Below are 20666 nucleotides of genomic sequence, written 5' to 3' on the forward strand. Positions count from 1 at the left end.
TCTGGCACTTACTGGCCTGCCCTCTGCAGAGCCTTGGGCCCTTTTTTTTTTGAGGTGTCACAGGTGGTCCTCCCAGCTAGAGCTGAATACTACAGTGTCATCCAAATAGGCACACTGAACTTCTCCAACCCAGCTAGGACCTGGTTGACTAACCTCTGGAAGTTAGCAGGACCATTCTTGAACTTGAAGGGCATTACCCGGAACTGGAAGTGCTCTTCTGGGGTACAGAATGCAACCCTCTCTTTAGCTTCCATGGTCAAGGCTATACCTTACCGATATCTTAAGTCAAATGTGCTAAGGAACTTGGCAGCTCCTAACCAACCTATGAGCTCATCAGCTCAGAAATGGGATGTGCATCAGTCTTGGTGACTGCAGCGAGCCTGCAGTAGTCCACACAGAACCTAAGTTTGGGTGTAACACCTGGAGGGACAACCTTGGGGACCGATATCATTGGGATGGACCAAGTGCTGTTTGAGAGCTCAATAACTCCTAAGACCAGAGATGGAGCATTTCCGTATGCTCTAAATCGAGGTCAACAAATATTTTCACTCTAGCAAGGATGGGGAGTTAAAATCAATTAAGCATGGAATCATCCAACGTTCTAATTTAAAGTATGACCAGTTTGGCCACACAATGAAAACTGAAATCTGGAATAAAGTTAAAGGGTTTTACTACAGGCTTATATTCAGGTTACTGTAAGCAATTCTCAAAAACAAGCTATAGAGGTACAGAAGACAATTGGGTGTCCAAACCTCTGAAAGAAACAAAATTGATTAACATTCAACATACTAAACATCCAGTAACTGCTTTACAGAATAACAACAGCAACCTGGTCTTCTAGAAATAAATGCTGACCAACTTTCTAAACATTAGTGCAAATTAGAACCATCTAAATAGCCAGCCAAGACAAAAAGAATCTTCCAAAGTCATCATGTTACGAATTGGCATTAGCTGAGCTACAACACATGGGGAGTAAAAAGAAAAGAAAATAAGTTGAAAAAATGATATATGGTGCAAAATGAAGTGAACTAAGGTTGGCAAAAGTAAGTAAAAAGAGAAGGAAGAAGAAGAAGAAGATTTTATTGTTTAGTTACTTAAAACCATAACGAAAAAATAAAAGAAATAGATAAACGCTATTTAAAAAGGTAAAATAAGAAAAAATAGGAACATTTCTAATATTACTAAGTATCGATCAAATAATTATGTACATTGTCCAGTCATTTCGATTCGCGCTCCATGCGAGCCTATTTTAAAAGATGGTTGAGTATTGCTACTTAAGATTTTGCATTGCTCCAGTGTGAGTAGAGCATCGCTTGATGCCATTGTAGTCCATTGTCTGGTATTGGGCTGTGGGCTAACCTCCTGTGGTTCAAAAAGGGGGGCAGTGCTGCTTGTTTAAGTCCTGCTTTTGTGACACCTGCAATAGAAACTTTACCAAAGCTCAATTCAACTGTAGGTCACCAGGTGCAAAGCACACTATTACTGCTTGTCTCTGTATGCCTTTCTTATTAAATTTGCTTTTCAAGAGGGCTTTTCATTCTAGTGCAAGATAACTGCATGAACAGAGGACATTGAGGAGCTCTTCCTTGTCCTAACCGCACAGGCGGCAGATAGAGTTAGTTACGTCCCTCAACCAGGGGACCGCATTTAAAGCGAGTGGTAGGAGACCAAGTCGGTACTTTAAGAATTCATCCATTGTTCGTTTCGAGAAGCCCTGGCCTAGGTATGGCTGTGGTGTCGAAGACGTGTAGGTGTGCAGGGTCATCCAGGCGTGAGACCTCTGTGAGAAGGCTGCTTTGTCCTCCAGTATTGACTGGAGCCTAAGTGATTTCCCAGCTGCTTTTTTAAACGCATTGTGTGGGATTGGGGTCCGTTAGCCCGGTCTTCTTAAGTGAGTCATCTAAGTGGATTCTGAACGGGGAGGTGTTCTTACGTTCAAGCTCTTACCACAAATGGTAGTTGAGAGTGCCCAGGGAGGCACCGTGTGCTTTGCTCCAAAAGTTTATGTAGGCGACGGGTCAAGCCAGGGATTGGTTCAGCAGACTAAACTCCTGTCTCAGTTGGGCAGGGGAGGTGATTCTGGGTATATTGAAGCTCGTCCGGTAAACTTTGATCACTGCACGGTTTACGATATCAGAGTCCCTGCCTCTTTGTACTTCACTCCCATATGTTATAGTGAGGAGGAGCTTGGCTTTTAGCACTTTCAAGAGGGGGGTGTACGAGGGCCAGTTCAGAAGGGTTTTTAGTCTTTTTAGAGAGACTGCTATGGCTAGACTTTTTCCCATTAGGCTTTTCCTTTGATGCACAAAGTTCCCCGATTTTTCAACAGTGACTCTAAGATATTTGTACTTATCTGTTTGGACCAGTCGTGTCTCACCCCAAAACCAGGCTCTCGAGGGTGTATTTGATCTAATTGACAGCATGCGTGTTTTGCCAAAGTTTTCTGTCAAGGCATTCGTAGCTGTGTAGTGCTGAGTGGCATTGAGTAGTCTCTGAAGGCCTATTTTTGTGTGGCTGAGTAGTACGAGATCATCGGCGTACATGAGGCATGGTAGCTCAAGGGCCCCAATTTTTGGAGGGTGTGAGTTTGTGAAGGCGAGTGCACCCACTAAGTCTGCTAGATATAGATTGAACAGTGTGGGGGCCAGAACGCAGCCCTGTTTTAGGCCTTTGGTAGTAGGGATCCGCCTTGAGAGATGAGTGCCTGTGCTCAATTTTATCTGGCCCCATGTGTCCGTGTGAAGGGCTATTATTAGGCGTAGAAGTGGATGTGGGAGCCCCCAGGTTTCAAGCTTCTTTAAACAGCAGGTTCCTGTCCACATGGTCAAATGCCGCCTTGAAGTCAACAAAGCATAGATGGAGCTGACGTTTCAGTGTTTTTGCTTTGCCGGTTAATAGGGCAATGGCCATGATGTTCCTGATGGTGCCGGTACGTTTGGAGAATCCTGTTTGAATCTTAGGGATTATTCTCTTTTCCGTAGACCATGCCAGCAGATGATCCAATAACAGGCCTGCAAAGTACTTTGAGTCGTTGTCAATTAAGGCAATCAGACGATAGTTATCGGGGAGCGACCTGTCCCCTGTATTAAAGATGGGGGAGATTATGGACTCCTTCCAGGACTGCGATATCGCTCCTGTAGACCTATTTCCAGGTAGAGGGGTTCGAGAATATTTTCCTAGAAGGGTCTATTGTGCTTGAAGACTGCGGGCGGGAGGCCATATGGTCCTGGGGCGCCTTTTCTCCGGCCCTTGGCTAACTGATTATGTATAGTGACCGAAGCAGTGAGTAATGAGTGCGTAGTCTTTGGTGAGGGCCTGTGTAGAGGAAGACTTCCTGGTGAGATCATGCTTTGTGTGACCATGCTAACTGATATTGGTCCGTTGAAATAAAGTCCAAGATATTTGGCCCAAACGCTTCTGATATATGTGATGTAATGGCACCATGGTATGGGCGTGTGAGGTTGCATATTGTGCGCCAGACGTGTGCGCTGTTATTACTCCTTGCATCCGAATGTAGCCTGGCCCACACGGCTTCGTTGCAGCTCCTATTCATTGCCCATTTTAGCTTCTTCAGTACCTGGTTGTGGTGCCTTAGGATTGCCAGAAGGTCTGGATTACTTGAGCTGCCACCGAGTCGCTTTATACTGGAGTTGATTTTTCTCTTTGTATCTCGTAGTGCTGTCCAATGGGCTTGCGCCAGGTGAGTTGCTGCTGCAGGAGGTGGCAATCGCCTGTTGGTGATTGGTACCGCAAACATTCCACCAAGCCTGGTTGTGAGTTGTTCCCATTTCCCCACTTCGCTATCATTAGTTGTTTCTAGTTCGAGTGTGAGATCCGTTGCTGCTTTGATGAGTTGATCAGTAATTGATTGCCCACATTTGACAAGCTTGCAGTTTGTGGTAAAAGTGGTGATATGTGCGATGTTTGTTTTCTCCATTTTGGTTATCCCTAGATTGATGGATAGTTCCTGTGTGCAGTGATCACTCTTGCACCTGTTGCCTAGCTGAAAAGAGACTACTTGCTTGAATGATGGAAGAGAAACGAACGTGTAGTCAATTGTGGTGGATGCTGTTGTTGAAAAGTATGATGCAGCCGGAGGCAAGTCCTCAGTAAATCTGCCATTTAGGGCTCTTAGCTGTAACAGTTCTAAGCCATTGAGCAGAGTTCTGCTGATCTTTGTCGGACGGCCATGTTTGTTAGCCCCTGGTGTGGGGAGGTCCCAAGCGCTTGAAAGGGCAGTTGTGGTTTAATCTGTTGAGGATCCTAGTAAGTGCAGATTGAAGTCGCCTGAGATGATGATGTCGGCCGCCTCTGCTATGATGCCGCTGCTTATGTAGTTCTCGAAGTAGAGCCACTAAATTATTGGCATCACTGAGTTTGAGTTTGGGGTGAAGGTATGTGTTTACAAGAAATATCTCTGCTGCGGACACACTTGTTGTGGCGGCAATTGACACAGTATTGATGGAGGAGCAGGTGGAATGCAAAGGGGTGACTCTAGCCGATAGTGCTAAGGAGACGTAGGTGGCCACCTTGCATACTTGACTATCCTGGTTGCTGGGGTAACGAAACACATATATCCATGCAAGTGAAATGGTTCCTCCAGCCAGGTTTACTGCATTAACATGATGTCAAAGGTGCTGATGTATTGGATGAAATTGGAGTCCTGGACTTTGGTGAGGAGGCCGTTAACATTCCATGAGCACTTATGGAGGGTCTCCTTTATAGATGTAGAGCCCATCTTTTTATCTGAGAGTTGTCACTCTTGCCTGTTGCAGTTGTTGATTGTTTTTGAAAACCACCTTAAGTCATCATTGTTTGAGAAGAGATTGACTGAGGTGATAGATTTTTGGGGCTGAGATTTCCCTCCTAGCAGTCCTGGAGGAACTTGAGTTTGCCGGAGAGCAGCCCGAGCGATCCTGAGTACAGAGCGTGTTTCCCAGCACTAGGGGCCTGGTTCTAAAGCGGGATCCAGTGATAGTAGGGGAGTTGGGTAGCCAACCTCACAGGTCAAAGTAAAACTAAGTGGTATATTTACAAGCTTTTGGTGCAAGGCAGTGCTAAAGGAGGAGAATTCAAGGTATTCCTCCTCATTTCGCCTCCCTTAAACTTCCCATGGGGAGGCGTAGTCTTTTGACGCACTTCCAGGTTGACAAATCCTTGTAAGTCTGGGAATGCATCAAAATCCAAGGGCACTGCGTGGGAACACCCACTATAACACACATGGACGGCCTCCCTGTCGCAGGTTGAGTCAATGCAGCGACATGCGCTGCGTTGACTCAGTTCATAATTACAAAGCCATGAAAAACTATGTAGGGTGGCTTTACGTGGCTTTGTAAATATGGCCCTGCAGTGTGAGCTGCCAGACTGTCACTAAAAGTGACATTATGGTGGTACAAAGTACCTTGCAAATATGGCCCTAAGTTCTCTCAGCAACCGTTTGGGAAAGCGCAGGGTAAGGACAAAGAGGTCTTTTCTTCAAAGTCCAAAAGAATTTCCTCTCCAACCGACTGAAATTGATCCTATGGATTGAAAGATTTCATTTTCCAGTCCCCTCATCATATCACAGACATTTGCAACATGCTTGTGGGTTCCCAAGACCATCCTAGAAAGGTGTCCGTACTTGGTGTCCTGTACAACTTGACAACAATATTAATAGGGCTAGTCTTCACATTCTCAGTCTCTCTGTGTACATTCCTCAGGGTTGCTTTCTCAGACTCTCTATGAATAAGACAATAGCACATCTATTTCCAAAGTAACATTTCATGTGAACAACATCTGGAAAAAAATGACATGCTAGCAAAGAAGAAAAAGTTTCCGACATTTTATGAGACTGAGGCCTAGCAGGCCTAGCATGGCTAAACTAAGATATAATTAAGATGGTTCAGTTTATTCAGATTAATCAGAACACATAATTGTTTTCAATTATGAAATTATCAGTAATAATTCTCGTTTAGACTTCATGTTATATTAAATACAAAATGAAATTTGTTAACACATGTAAGTTAATATGGTTGAGGAATACATTTTTCAACATCAACCTTTGACATTTAGTGCACATCAGACATGAAATTCATTATCATTTCAAGTGTAACTGCTCTCTGTTAATATTAGGATTAATGTAAAATCATAATTAATGCCTACAAGTCAAGTATCATGGTTATACAACACCCATTTCATTATTGCATTACAGTGAATGCACCTTAATATAGACTTTTAGTGCATCACTTTACAATTAGCTTGCTATGAATTCCCCCAGTATAATACAATTATGGTCACATCTAAATCAACATAGTAGCAGCCATTTCTATGCTGCACCAGCCCACCCTCAGATGGTGAATCAAGTCATCTCATCAAATTACAATCTCTGATATCAATGATACAGACCAAAATCTCAGAGGTTGTTCCAGAAAAGACTTTCTGGGCTCCTCTAGTTGCTTAATGTCACTGTAATCAATGTTTTGTCTATTCCTAAGCTTTGTTTCCTCCAGTTTTACCCCCTTATCTGCTGTTTTCTTTGAAAACATTTGTATAGCTTGAAAGAACCAAAAAGCACCAAGATACATAGGGTAAGTATCAGAAATGGGCTTGGGATGCTTCAAATTATCCCACTCCCTGGGCTTCCAAACCACTTTCTAACAGCTGAGAAGCCTCTCCCTATTGTCTCCCTTGCACCTGTTGCTTCTAACTCTTTCAAGTCCTCTTTCAGATCAGGCATGTGTTTAATATACTTTCTTAGCTCCTTGCTGTTATCTGGAATATAAGTGCAACATCGTTGAACCTTCAGCATCTTCCAAACCTGTTTCGCAAGAAGGATGTCTAAGGCAAGATGATTTTGCAAAACCATTGCTTTTATGGGAGCCATATCAATGTCGACTAACAAAAAGGCACCTGTGGTATCTGTAGACAACTTATCTGCAGTAGCTGACAATTTTCTTATCTTCAGATCATTTAGGATCACCCCTACAAATGGAATCATAGCACCAAAGATGTCCCCTGCAATCTCTAAAGCCCTGGCACCTCTCTTTATTCGAGTGTTTGACTGTCATCTCATATATGATCACCAATATGTTCCACATGATAAATCCTTGGAAAAACTTTTCATGAGTAGCACTTACCATAACATCCTTTTGGCAATCTAAAATATGTGTGCTTGGCACAATTGAAATAAACTCATGGTATTTCGGGGTCTTTTCCATTCAACATAAATGTCCATCTGCTCTGAAATTTACATACATATCTACATCCACTTGTCCCTACAAATGTTATGTCAATTTTCGACATAGGTCTCTAAACATATAATTTTCCTGCATGCTGTCAATCTAGTGTCAAGGCAGCTTAGTTACCAGCTTCTGAGTGGGCTTCTTCTTCCTTTCCTCAGCTTCATACTACATCTCCTCCTCTTTCTGCCTTGGTTTCCATTTCCCTTCTTCTATCTTCAACTTGTCCTAAAAACTCTTTCTCTACTGAGGTAAGAACACATGTCAAAATATTTCTATGGGCATAAATTGTACCAAACATCAAAGTTACATCCTCATAATTGAAACTTCTGAAAAGATGAGATCAGCATTTGAGTAATTATACTGAAAGTGTTCTTGTCTTTACAAAATACTAATCAACGAACTACATGAAATACCATCCTTCAAGGAAGACTGTGATATGTTATTCCCTCACTAACTGATGCGGGTAATTGTGTACAAACGTAACAATTCTTGACATCTATGGTGACAATGTACGCATAAAGCAATTTGGAATATGTATTTGAAGAGATATCTCCTATTGAGCTGTCTACATGCAATTCATTCTCATCTAGTGTATGCATTCTTCTATCAATAGGATCTGTGGAACTAAGTGTTGCTATTCTCAGGGCATTTGTAGATCCATTATTTCCCACTTTAGAAGATGTTATGAGCTTAATCTAATAATCAAGACAATCATCAAAATAACTGTCACAACTAATACTCCTACTCATATGTACCTACATTTACGGCTCTTGTTTCTATTGGACTCCATGAGTTCTCTATTTTCAGATTGCTAATCAAAAATAAATGTAAAAATGCAAAATGTAAAAGGTAAAATGAGTCAACAATAATAGCAACTGCGTCTTTCACTCCTTCCGTTGTGAGCAAAGCAAATAGTAAGCAGTTGTCTTTCTACAAAGTTCAAATGTTAGTTGCAATAACCTTAAGTCTTCCTTAACTCTACTCCGTGTTCTTCTAAATGACAACCCTACAATGAATATCGCATACTCAAACCTAGGTAATCTCATTTATTCCCTACAAAGTGTTAAAGCAAAAGTTTCCAAATTCCCTTTCCCAGTCATTTGGGTCAAAATATATCCATTTATGTACTATGTATCTCTGGCAGGGTACTCTCCTTCCCTTTGATCTTTGGACTACTGGTCCTTCTGTATCACTGTCACTCAAACCAGATTTTTCAGTTTCCTCTGGAATTGTTTGTGGCACTTGCACTACAGGCACAGTCTGTTCACTTGGTCACTGGTTTCCTGGCATAGATATTTTTGCTACAGCACTCTGGCCCTCATTACAACCTCGGCGGTGCGGGTGCCAGAATACCGCCATTGCTGGTGGTATGTCTGGCTCCCACTTTCGCTTTTCCACTGGGCCGGCAGATGGTAACAGTGTTACTGTCCACTGACCCAGCGGAAAAGTCACATCAACATTGCTGCCGGCGCATAATAGAGCCGGCGGCAATGCTGATGTGCAGCTGGTGCAGTAGCACCCGTCGCGTATTTCACTGCCCGACATTCCGAAATGCACGATGGGGCTATGCCTAGGGGCCCCTGCACTGGCCATGCCATGTGCATGGGCAGTGCAGGGGCCCCCAGGGGCACCCCGAGACCCCTTACCGCCAGCCTGTCTATGGCAGTGTCTACCGCCATGGACAGGCTGGCGGTAAGGGGAGTCGAAATCCCCAGGGCAGCGCTGCCCTGGTGGATTACGACTTCCGGGACTGCCATGGTGGTATACCGCTGGTCTCGGCGGTGTTACCACGGCGGAACTGCCGCGGTCAAAATAAGGTGTTATCGTCCACTGGCCCAGCGGAAAAGTCACATCAACATTGCTGCCGGCTTGTAATAGAGCCGGTGGCAATGCTGATGTGCAGTGGGTGCAGTAGCACCCGTTGCGTATTTCACTGCCTGAAATTCGGCCAGGAAAATGCGCGATGGGGCTATGCCTAGGGGCCCCTGCACTGGCTATGCCTAGGGGCCCCTGCCCATGCCATGTGCATGGGCAGTGCAGGGGCACCCGAGACCCCTTACAGCCAGCCTGTCTATGGCAGTGTCTACCGCCATGGACAGGCTGGCGGTAAGGGGAGTCGAAATCCCCAGGGCAGTGCTGCCCTGGCGGATTACGACCGCCGGGACTGCCATGGTGTTATACCGCCGGTCTCGGTGGTGTTACCACGGCGGAACTTCCGCGGTCAAAATAAGGTGTTACCTTCCACTGGCCCAGCGGAAAAGTCACATCAACATTGCTGCCGGCTCATAATAGAGCCGGTGGCAATGCTGATGTGTAGTGGGTGCAGTAGCTCCCATCGCGTATTTCACTGCCCGAAATTCGGGCAGGGAAATGCACGATGGGGCTATGCCTAGGGGCCCCTGCACTGCCCATGCCGTGTGCATGGGCAGTGCAGGGGCCCCCAGGGGCACCCCAAGACCCCATACCGCCAGCCTGTCCATGGCGGTGTCTACCACAGGGACACAGCCGAGGTTTTCTTTCAGCTCTGTGAAAGCACATATGCAGTTGTCATCCAATGGTACCTTATAAGACACTTCGTTGTGTGTCAGCCTCTGTAAAAGCTTGGCCAAAAGAGAAAAATTTAAAATCCATTGAAGACAGTAGCCAACAATTCCTCAAAACATCCTGACTTCTTTCTGACTTGTAGTGGGATTCATTTTCGGAATTGCTGAGATTTTTTCTTGCAACACCTTCCGTGTCCCTTTCTCAATGTGATGTCCTAGGTGCAAGACTTCTTTCTTGCAGTACTGCAATTTAGTCGGGGAAACTTTATGCCCATTCTCAGCTGAGTGGTTCAACAGAACAATTGGGTCTCTTTTACAAGCTTCTTGGGTTTTTGACACCACTAACACGTCATCAATGTATTGGATCAAGACTGAGTAAAAGGGCATCTTAAAGGACTCCAGATTCTTTTGAAAGATCTGGTCAAAGATGGAAGGGCTCTCTGCATACCTTTGATTGGGACGCAGCATGATGCCAAAACACAACGGCCAAACTGAAACACAAAAATACATTGATTTTCCTCATGCAATGGTATGGAGATGAACCAATCACAGTGAAACACTCTGCTTCACGTGGAATTTTAAACAATATCACTGCCGGATTTGGTACCACAGGACAAGGCACTACTATTTTGTTTACCTTTCCAAGGTCCTGGACTATGCAGCATTTTCCATTGGGCTTCCACAGTCCCATAATGGGAGAGTTATATGGACTTCCCATTTTCTCCTTCAAAATTCCCTGCTCCATCATGGATTCAATCACTGGGGTAATCCCTGCAATATTTCCAGGTGCCATGTTGTATGGTGGGATTCTTGGATACTCTGCATTTGGCTTCAAAGTTATTTTGACAGGCTCAATACCTTTGACAAGTTCTATCTCTTTTCCTGAAAAGTCCCAGACTCCAAGGGACTCAATATCTCTCAAATCTGTGGCAAATTTATCGCATGTCAATATGGGGAACAGTGTGACATTTGGGGTTTGATTCACAATTTTAAATGCCACATCATCATCATGGGTCTGAATCTCTTTGCCTTTTGGTGTATAGTAGATGTAACTATTTAATTTACGTAGCAAGTAACGTCCAAGCAAACACAAAAGACTTAAATCACACACCACAAATTGGTGCTCATCTTTAAAGGATCCTATTTTTACAAGAATAGCTTCTGTTACGGGCTTGTCAATTGTTGGTTTGCAACTCCTACAACTTGGATATTCTTTCCAGAGAGGGATAGGTTGGAAGCCTCTGCAGTATAAAAGCTAGCACCAGAGTCAGCCACAAAGGACACATGGTGGCCATTCACATTACCATCAATGTATGGGCCACCCTGGTCTATCGCTAAGAATGCGCCAAGTATGCATTCCTCCTTCCCCCGGACACCGGCATTGGGAAGTATCTAAGAAGTGCCCATTACCCAAGGAACCAAGGGGAACTGACTTGCCATTCGGTTGGAATTTACATTTGTGACTTGGTTCAAATGTTGTCGGTGAACATTTAACTGTTGCTGGGACATCAAGACTTGTGAAACCTGATCTGTTGTCTTGGACACATTTGAATTTTGCATTCGGGGTCTCTGCACTTGCTGCATCTGAACCTCTATCTGCATTTGTACAGATCTGCTATTCTGCATTTGATTATTATTCACATTAAAGGGACTCTCCATCTTCCAATTACCCAGTGTGCCTCACACTTGACATGGATTAGTTTTCTTCAAAGTCATTACAAATCACAACTCTATTAGGATTAAAAGGGACACCTCGTCCTTTATGCTGCTGATGAAAACCATTACCTCCTTGCATCACTCGGCCTCTATGCTGATACACTCCCTGCATTCCACCAGTATTTCTTGCAAACTGTGGATTCTGATTTCTCAGTGCAGCCTTCAATTGCATTATCATCAGTTTTTCGTTTAACTTTTTCTGCTTTAAATCAAATTGATAACTGCAATACTTTGCATATTGCAGGATCTCATCAATTGGTTTATTCTGCCAAAAAAAACAAATGCTGCTGGATCATAGTATTCACTTCTGGCTTCAATCCCTGTCAAATCTGAACACAAATAACCCACATTTGTCACCTCAATAGTCTCTGTCCCACTAAAATGTTTGAAAGCTTGCAACAGTCTGTCATATTAGTGATGTATTGACTCCTTAGACTCCTGAGCCATTCTATCAAGCCTCAATCAATCAATATTTTCAGGGGACACCTTTTGTTTAAAAAATGCATTCACCTTGGGATACCTTTTTATCACCACATCAGATTGCGTATTAGTCAATGGGTCTCTTGGTTTGCGTCAAAAAGTATAAATCAGGGCCTCAGTGACTCAGCCCAGTAGCTTTGCAGTTTCATGCATTCCCAAGTCATGTGTAGGAATGAAGCTGGTTCAAATCTGCAACTGGGACACCTGGAGAAGTGCATAAAATTAAACTTCTATGACCTCTGTGGTGTAAGATAAGTAAGGTGCAGGTAGTGGAACTCTGTAAGCTTGAACTGAGCGTTGCTGGCCACCTCGCGGATCTGTGCAAATGCCCGTCTCCATTCCCCATCTGTGAGGGGCATTAGCAGGTAATCCGATATCCACCAAAAATCTTCGTCATGTCACCGCTGTGATTCAGGGCCTTAGATGTGCAAAAGATCATCCATCTGGTGGTGCCAGGATCCAGCAGGATCCACAGTGTGTGTGATTGTTGAGGAGATCTTGATGTATTAAAGGAAGTGGCTGTGTGGTACTGATAGCATTCCTAGGCTTCTTCTATAGCAGGGAAAACACCATTTAGGTATAGGTCTCCAACTATGGTGCGCCCTCCGTTGTACAATTGAAAAAGGTCCAGCACCTCCTGTACCTGTCTGAAGCCTGGCAGCCACTCTATGGGCAGCAATTTCGCATATGGGGCACTGTGGACTATGTGTGTGATGGCTCGTTCCCATACCTCTGCAACTTGGCGCACTATAAATGGGGACTCGTTGGGATCCTTGACCCCCTCAGCAAATATCTGGGAAGGTCTGCCACTCCCTCCCATCCATCCAGGAGAGCTTTTTACCCAGTAGGACCATCTGTAAATATTGTGCAGCATACTGCAGTACCCCCACAAAGTAGTATACTTGCAGGTCCAGAATGCCCAGGCCACCCAGCACCATGTCTAGTTTCAGCACCTCCAACTTCACCCTACCCTGCCCGCCTGCCTACATCAGAGATATCAGGAGGCTGTTCAGTTTGTCGAATGTGGCTCTCAGTATGTGGCACATGGAATTTTGTAGTACATAGAAACAACAGAGGAGCAGAACTATCCATCTCAAGGGTGCTATCTACATAATGGAGAGTGGGAGACGGTTCCAAAATTGTACTGAGGCTTCAAGGCGAGTGACATCGTCTCCCATGTTTACATTGTAATTAGCTGTTTATGTGTGGGCTACCCATATACCCAGGTAATGTAAATGGCTTTTCTCCCAGTCTAGCCCTATCTGGGGCAGTTGCTTGGCATCCACCCCTGACAGACTTGCAAGTGTGAGGAGGACCGACTTTTGGTGATAAATGCATAAGCCAGAGATTCTCTCAAAGGCTGTCATAATTTCTAGCAGCGTGGGGACAGAGCATTCCGGATGGCTATCTTAAAATAGTACGTCATCCGTGTAGAGGGGGAAGACGTGAGTACAACTCCCCACAGTTATACCCTACCTGGCCATGTCTCATTGTAGCCAATGTGCCAGGGGCTCCATAGCCAAGGTAAAGAGAAGTGGGCACAGTGGGAACCCTATCTTGTCCTCCTCTCTATAGGGATACTCTCAGAGACCACTGTTACTGTGTGGACTCAGGCTGTCGGCTGGGTGTAACGTAGGGAGAGCAACATAAGGAACACCAGTCCCAGACTTATCCTTTCCAATTCAATCTATAGGTAGTCCCAGCTAGTACTACCACCGCTGCCAGTGCATCCATGCCTGTCATCAAGTGGAGTACATGAGAATGTCTCCTCAAATTCATATGGGTACCCCTGCCTGGCATGCATTGATCCTCATGGATAAAGTGTGTCATAACGCATCCCAGACGCACTGACAGGGCCTTAGCTAGTGTTTTGGTGTCCACTCCCAGCACTTGTAAGGGCCGGTACGAACAGGGATCCACTGGATCCCTGCCCAGTTTGGGGAGCATGACAATCTGAGCCCTTCGCATGGACTGTGGTAAGGATCTCATATGTCTGTCTCCAGCAAATAGGGCAACAGGATGCAAAAATGTCTAGTAAAATTCTACCTGTAACCCATCTGGGCCTGGGGCCTTGCAGCATGACATAACGCCAACCAGTGGGTCCCGTGCTCACTGTGCCGCTGGATTCAAGCTAGCCCAGCTGATGAAGGATGATAGCATGAAACCAGTCTCAGGATGCTTCTTTCCGATCCAGTGAGAACCTGGTCTGGCAGTTTGGGCTGGACTGTTTCCATGAAGAACGGGGTCAAGTCTGATTTGCATATGGCTGGGTCCAAACTGGGGTGGCATGAGGAGCAAAAGAACAATAGATTAAACCCAGATCCGTAACTGGGGGTGAGTGTTTGCATTGTTCAACCTCCATCCATCATCCTTTTGTATTGCTAAAGTTGCCCTTAGTGGTAAGGGTATGCCCAGACATGGGTCTCATGCTCACTGTGCCATTGGATTCATGCTAGCCCGGCTGATGAAGGGTGATACCCTGCAACTAGTCCCAGGATTCTTATTTCCGGTCCAGGGAGGACCTGGCCTGGTAGTTCATGCTGGACTGTTCCCATGAGGAAGAGGGTCAAGACTGATTTGAATATGGCTGGGTCCCAACTGGGGTGACATGGTGAGCAAAAGAACAATGAATTAAACCCTGATCTGTGACTAGGGGTGAGTGTTTGCGTTATTCAGCACTCTGTCCATCATCCTTTAGTGTTGCTCTAATTCTGGAGTCACCCCTTTCAGGGTGTCCCACTCCAACTCCCTCTTCGCTCTTGATAACCAGTTTGTGTCAAAGGACCAAGCTGTCACCTCACAGAGCTCTTCCCAAAACAGATTATCTATCAGCACCTCTGGCTGTAGTTGCCAAAGGGGAACACACGGGCAAGCCCATCCACCTCCCAATCCAGCAACATTGTGGCATGATCTGAGAGGAAGCAGCCAATGGTTTGAACCCAAGGCACCACCGGTGCCAGTTCACCGGAGACGAATTATCTGTTAAGCTAGCTATATAACTCGCTGTCAGTGGCAAATTGTCACACCTTGGGGTGCATCGGTGCCACACGTCTATGCAGTGCAGGCAATCCATCACCGCTTGTAGGGCATCTGTCATGTGTGGTTTAGAGCGCAATCTTGGTGGGTCCTGTCCAGACCACTATCAAGTATGCAATTAAAGTTCCCAGTCCACAATAGGTATACACCAATGTAAGGGATCAATTCTTCTCTAGTTCCATGTAGAAATCACCATCATCCATGTTTGGGGCATAGACATTCAGCAGGCATACTTTCACATCATTTAGTAGGCCATGCACCACAATGTATCTTTCATTCACATCAGCCTGAAACCCATGGACCTTAAACAGGACTTGTGGGGCAATCCAAACAATCACTCCCCTGGCATAGGATGAATATGTGGCAGAGTATACTTGGGCCCTGATTTATACTTTTTGCTGCAAACCTGCGTTAGCGCAAGTTTGTATCAAAAAGTATGGAGCCGGCTAGCGCCATTCCTAGATGCTGGCCGAGCGTCATATTTAAGGAATGATGCTAGCCAGCACAAAGGGTCGGCTAGCGTCACAAATCTTGACGCTAGCCAGGTGGGGGTGGCGGTATGAGAGATGGGGTTTAGCACCAAAAAATGACGCTAGGCTGGTTAGAGTAAAAAAAAATGACTCTAACCAGATTAGCATCATTTTATGGCGCTAAACCTACCATGCCACATGACTCCTGCCTTAGAAATGACAGGAGGCATGCCCACCACCCCAGTGGCCAGCACAGGGGATAAGGGTCCCCTGGGCATGGCCAATGCACCCTGTGCCATGTATGGGGGCCCATTTCAGGGCCCCATGGCACCTAAACAAATTTAATAAAATACCTACCTGTACTTACCTGGGATGGGATCCCCCATCCTCTGCAGTCCCTCTGGCGTGGGGGGGGTGTCCCTGGGGCCTGGAGAGGGCACCTGTGGGCTTATTCTATGGTATTCCACAGGTCCCTTAACGCATGCCCTGACACGGGTGTTAAAAAATGGGGCAAAGCAAGCTTTGCACCATTTTATGACCCCTCCTCCCTCCCATGCACCATTTTTGCACAGGAGTATAAATGTGGCGTTAAGGCCATAGAGTCATTTTTTGCACGGGAACGCCTACCTTGCATATCATTAAGGCAAGGTAGGTTTCTACTTCCCCAAAAATTACTTTAACTCCATGAATTTGGCGCTAGATGGGTCTAGCGCCAAAGTGTAAATATGGAGTTAGTTTTGCACTAAATTAGAGGTTTAAAAAATGACGCTAATTCAATGCAAACAGAGTATAAATATGCCCCTTGGTCTCTCCATTTCTTGTGTAATTTGTTTATCTTGTTGTCTAATAAATGTGACTCCTGAAGCACAGCCAAATGGACCCAATGTCTGAGGAGGTTATCCTGCACTCTGCGAGCTTCACTTATGAATTGGGCCAATAAACATTCCATGTAATGAACTTAAATGCATGCACCATCCCCTTTACTGAACCTGCCCACCCAAGCACACCCCTGTCTGGGAGTTTGATTGTCACTGCTGCTGCCACATGTAAAAAGAACTATGCATTGAACCCCCCTTCCACCCACCGAGTAAACACAAAAAAACAACATGTGCATCCCCAATTATTGTTAATACCCCAAAATCAAGCCCCGTAATTGTAAATACACAGAACAACTTTGAATCCTCCCGATCAAGATGAAGGAAAGTGAAGAGCAATATACTCAAAGGGTGTTTGATACAAATTTCAATTCCAACTGAGGAGATCGCACACCAGCGCCCATTACTAGTACTGGGACACCAGGCAACTCACTACCTCCTTCAGCTGTCATCACTCACACTCAACTCTCAGTTAGATAATATCATACATCTACTGCTCCACACACTTATCATTCATCCTCAAACACACAGCTATAAGAGGGGGGTTGGCCTGCCTGAATAACTTGCCCCCGTCTCACTCCAAAAGGCACATTACCAGCAGTGAAAAGGAGTCCCAGTGGTTCTAGCATTACTTTGATGTTAGTTCCAATCAATGGTGCTTGGCCAAATGTTTGCACCTCCCATGCTGCCCAGCACTGACAAACGGTCTTGTAGATTGAAGTTTAAGGGACCATCGGAGGGCACAACCTCTACCAAGAGGCTTGCATTACTGTAATCTGATTGGAGGCATTTACCTCCTCCAACAGTGCTTTCACCTCTGCTTGTTCAGATCTCTGTCACTTAGGGTCAATGGGGTGTCTCTGGGTCCCCCCGTGGTCTGACCCTGAATTGTCCAGGGCCAGGGTTCCATCCCGGCAGACCACCAAATGTTGGGAGGAGCAGGAAGTCTGTTCTCCACACCTCCTCTTCCTTCACTCTTGCTGGCCGGTCCCCAACTACACGAGGCAGTCTCCATCTGCCAGCAGCAGAGAAATCCAGCCATCTCCCTGCACCTCGAACCAGTCCCAGACCACCTCCGGGGTAGTGAAGACATGTGCACCGTCAGCATGCAGAACCTTCAGCTTGGTCGGACAGAGCAATATAAATTAGAGTCCCATAACTCTTAGTTTCTGTTTCACAACTTTGAAGGATGTCTACGCCTGCTGCACTAGGCAGGTATAGTCAGGAAAAATACAGATCTCATGGTTTTCAAACTTAGGATCTGCCAACTGCCGTACATCTCTAAGAATGGAGTCACAATCCCTATAGTCTATGATTTTTGTGATAATGCTGCAAGAGGGGGCCCCACCGGTGGCTTCAGGGTGATGGATCAGTGCACCCTCTCCCCACAAAAATGGGGACAACGTTGTGGTCGGGTACGCCTCCCTGATCCAAGGCTCAATGAACAGTTTTGGTGTCTGGCATTCGACATTCTCTGGAAACCCAACAAAGTGGAGGTTGCATCTTCTAGGTCGGCCCTCTGCATCCTCGGCAATATGCTCCAGTGTGTCTGTTTTGGCTGTTAAATTGGTGAGGGTGATCTTCAGCAAACTGACCTCATCTTGTAGCATTGTTACATGTTGCTTTATAGCCATTGATCTTTCTGCCACGGTGCAGAGATCCAACCACAATAGTCCGATATCTAGGGAAATGGTGTCTATCTCGGCCTGCATTGCTGTGCTGGATGCTTCTATCTCAGCTAGGATTTGTGTCTTGAGGGATCTATTGGTGTGTCTCAGTCTCCCAATGACTCCCTACAGAGGGGATTTCCTCTCCCAGAGTGCTCCATTTGCTGTATGTTGGTCTATTTTTATTTGCTGCCGTCCTCTTTGAGGTCTTTCTTTCCCCATGACATTGTGCCAAGTGAGGCTGTGTTGGAGGCATCTGGCGATTGGGGGACAGATCAGTGTAGCTCCGCACTCCTCCGTGCAGCAAGGGCATCCTTTCTGAGTGTCTTAGGATCGCCATTGCTCCATCAGGGTTGCCCACGGAGGGGTGTCCAGAGCCCCAGCCCCTACAGCTAAGTTATTGGGTGTCTAGGAAGGCCCTGCCCATGCTGCAACTCCCAAAGTGCAAATCGTCGCATTCCAGTATAGACAGTCCTTGGCCAGCACTAGGTAGTAGGACTGTGATCCATAGGGCAGACAAGTCAGTTTATTGGGGCAAGGATCTAGAGATTGAGTCCGGGAGCATCGGGCTGAAGGCCTTCATTTGAGGGGCTATCCCTGTGTTCACTCCAGGCCTCAGGGACTATCCAAGGTCCTCCCTCACCCCTCCGGAACTGTCCACTGGCTTGTGGGGGATTTTCCCTGGTGGTGCCCTGCGCATCAGAAGACAGTCAATGAATAGTATACTATGGTCCAAGTAGCCCTTGAGGCTCCAATTACCGTCCATTGGTGTGATGGAAGGCCTCCATCAGTACAAGTCATGTCTCCCTGCGCATAGGCCTCAGCTCTTCGAGCAGGACGCATTCTCACCTCTGCTGCCCCAGCAGCAGGTCACCAAGGTCTCCAAACCCCAGGGGTGTTATGAATCCTATCTTGTTTTAATGGGAAGCCATTCATGCTATTGATGCTGCACGTCGCCTTGACGCTGACCCAGTCTTCTTGTCCCCACGGAGTCTAATCTAGAGACCTCTTTCCAAGGTCACGAGGGTTGGGGGGCGCTTCTCATGGACATGGCCTTGGCAGATTAGGTTTATCACACCTAGCTTTCTTTAGGTTAGGGGTTAGGTTCATCATGTTAGGGTATTAGGACATATATCATATCTCATGTCATTTTTTGTTATTGCAAGATGTTAGGGGTCTTTGTATTAATGACTCTTGTGTTCACAGTTCTGTTTCTTGTATTGTTCATTATCCTAATCATTGCAGCCCATGCAACTTATTATAGATTGCAGAATTGTTCATAAAAACCTGTTAAGGTTTTACTGCATATCCTTCATTGCCTGTGTTTGATTGAGACATGTTGTTCATGTGAGAAAGGGGTAGTCTCAGTTTGACCACAACACTCACTGAGATGTCGCACTCTTGAGTCCATAAATCACCTTTTACTGTTTGGGTTTTTGGTGACGTACTGCTTGTAAGCCGGGATAGGTTGGGACACCTACAAACATAAGTACTGTCATCCTGAAACCAGCAGTCTTGCTTAGAGGAAGAGTCAAACTATGACATGGTGCCACCAACGATGGTATTTAGGCACTAATTTAAGGATACCCTGATTATCACTCTCTCACATACAACAGGTACCCTAAGTACCATTATACAGAGACGTCTGAGGTCTTAGGGGAGATCCTCCTCAGCTGAACAGGGACCACCTGAGTAGGCTGTATGTTGTTTGAGCACAGACTATTAAAAGGACTTTTTCTCCCCACTGGGTGTTCATCTCTGTTACCTATTACACAGTATGGCTAACGCCATAGACATTCCCGAGAACGTTAGACACTCATTAACATTACACTTAATAGCGCATGGCTTGTCAGATGAGGGCGGGGATGTCACATTCATAGTAGAAGCTAATGAAGCTTATCAAACAGAAACATTTTACTCTAGGGTTACCTTTCCTGAGGAAGACAACACTACATTCACATTCCACACATACAGAATTGCAAACGTACCTCAATGGTACCAAGCATACCCGTATCTTGAAATACGATCACCTATCAAGAACATCAGAACTGGTTTAGTCACGCCCTACCACACATAATTCAACCCTTGTGATTAGACCCCTTAGGTAATGACGGACTCCCAGGTATAAAAAATATGCAGGCAGCTGATCTGCGCAGTTTATACATTGAGCTAGTAACACTATATTGACGTCTTGTTCAGTTTGTAATGCGAACTCTGAACACTACACCAGAGCGTCCAGCACTACCAGCACCTGCTGGATATCAATTGGCTACTGCTGGGATTAATCCACTAACAGTACATTCTATCATGGGTACGGTACCCACTGAACAAAAGAACATCCTGTTCTGGATAGCCCAGAAAACCTTTCGTCTGGAAGCTGTTTCCCCATACGGGACCACAGGAAAAACATAGAATTCTCACAATGTGCTTGCCCTTTGGGATGGTTCTCTCAGTGGATGACTGCGCCACATGGGGTACAGTCTTCGCTGCGATTTACACTACCACACATGGTACCCCAACACTTGCCAATTTACCGGAAGTGTTAAAACAAATTCAGAATGAGCACGGGGATGCACCAGCCCTAGATTTGGGGATGAAATTAATGCGTAACTTTCATGCAGTCTCCTCAGTAATACTGAGCAACATTAAAGGGGAAGCC

Source organism: Pleurodeles waltl, chromosome 1_1 (genome assembly GCF_031143425.1).
Source record: "Pleurodeles waltl isolate 20211129_DDA chromosome 1_1, aPleWal1.hap1.20221129, whole genome shotgun sequence".
Lineage (NCBI taxonomy): Eukaryota > Metazoa > Chordata > Amphibia > Caudata > Salamandridae > Pleurodeles > Pleurodeles waltl.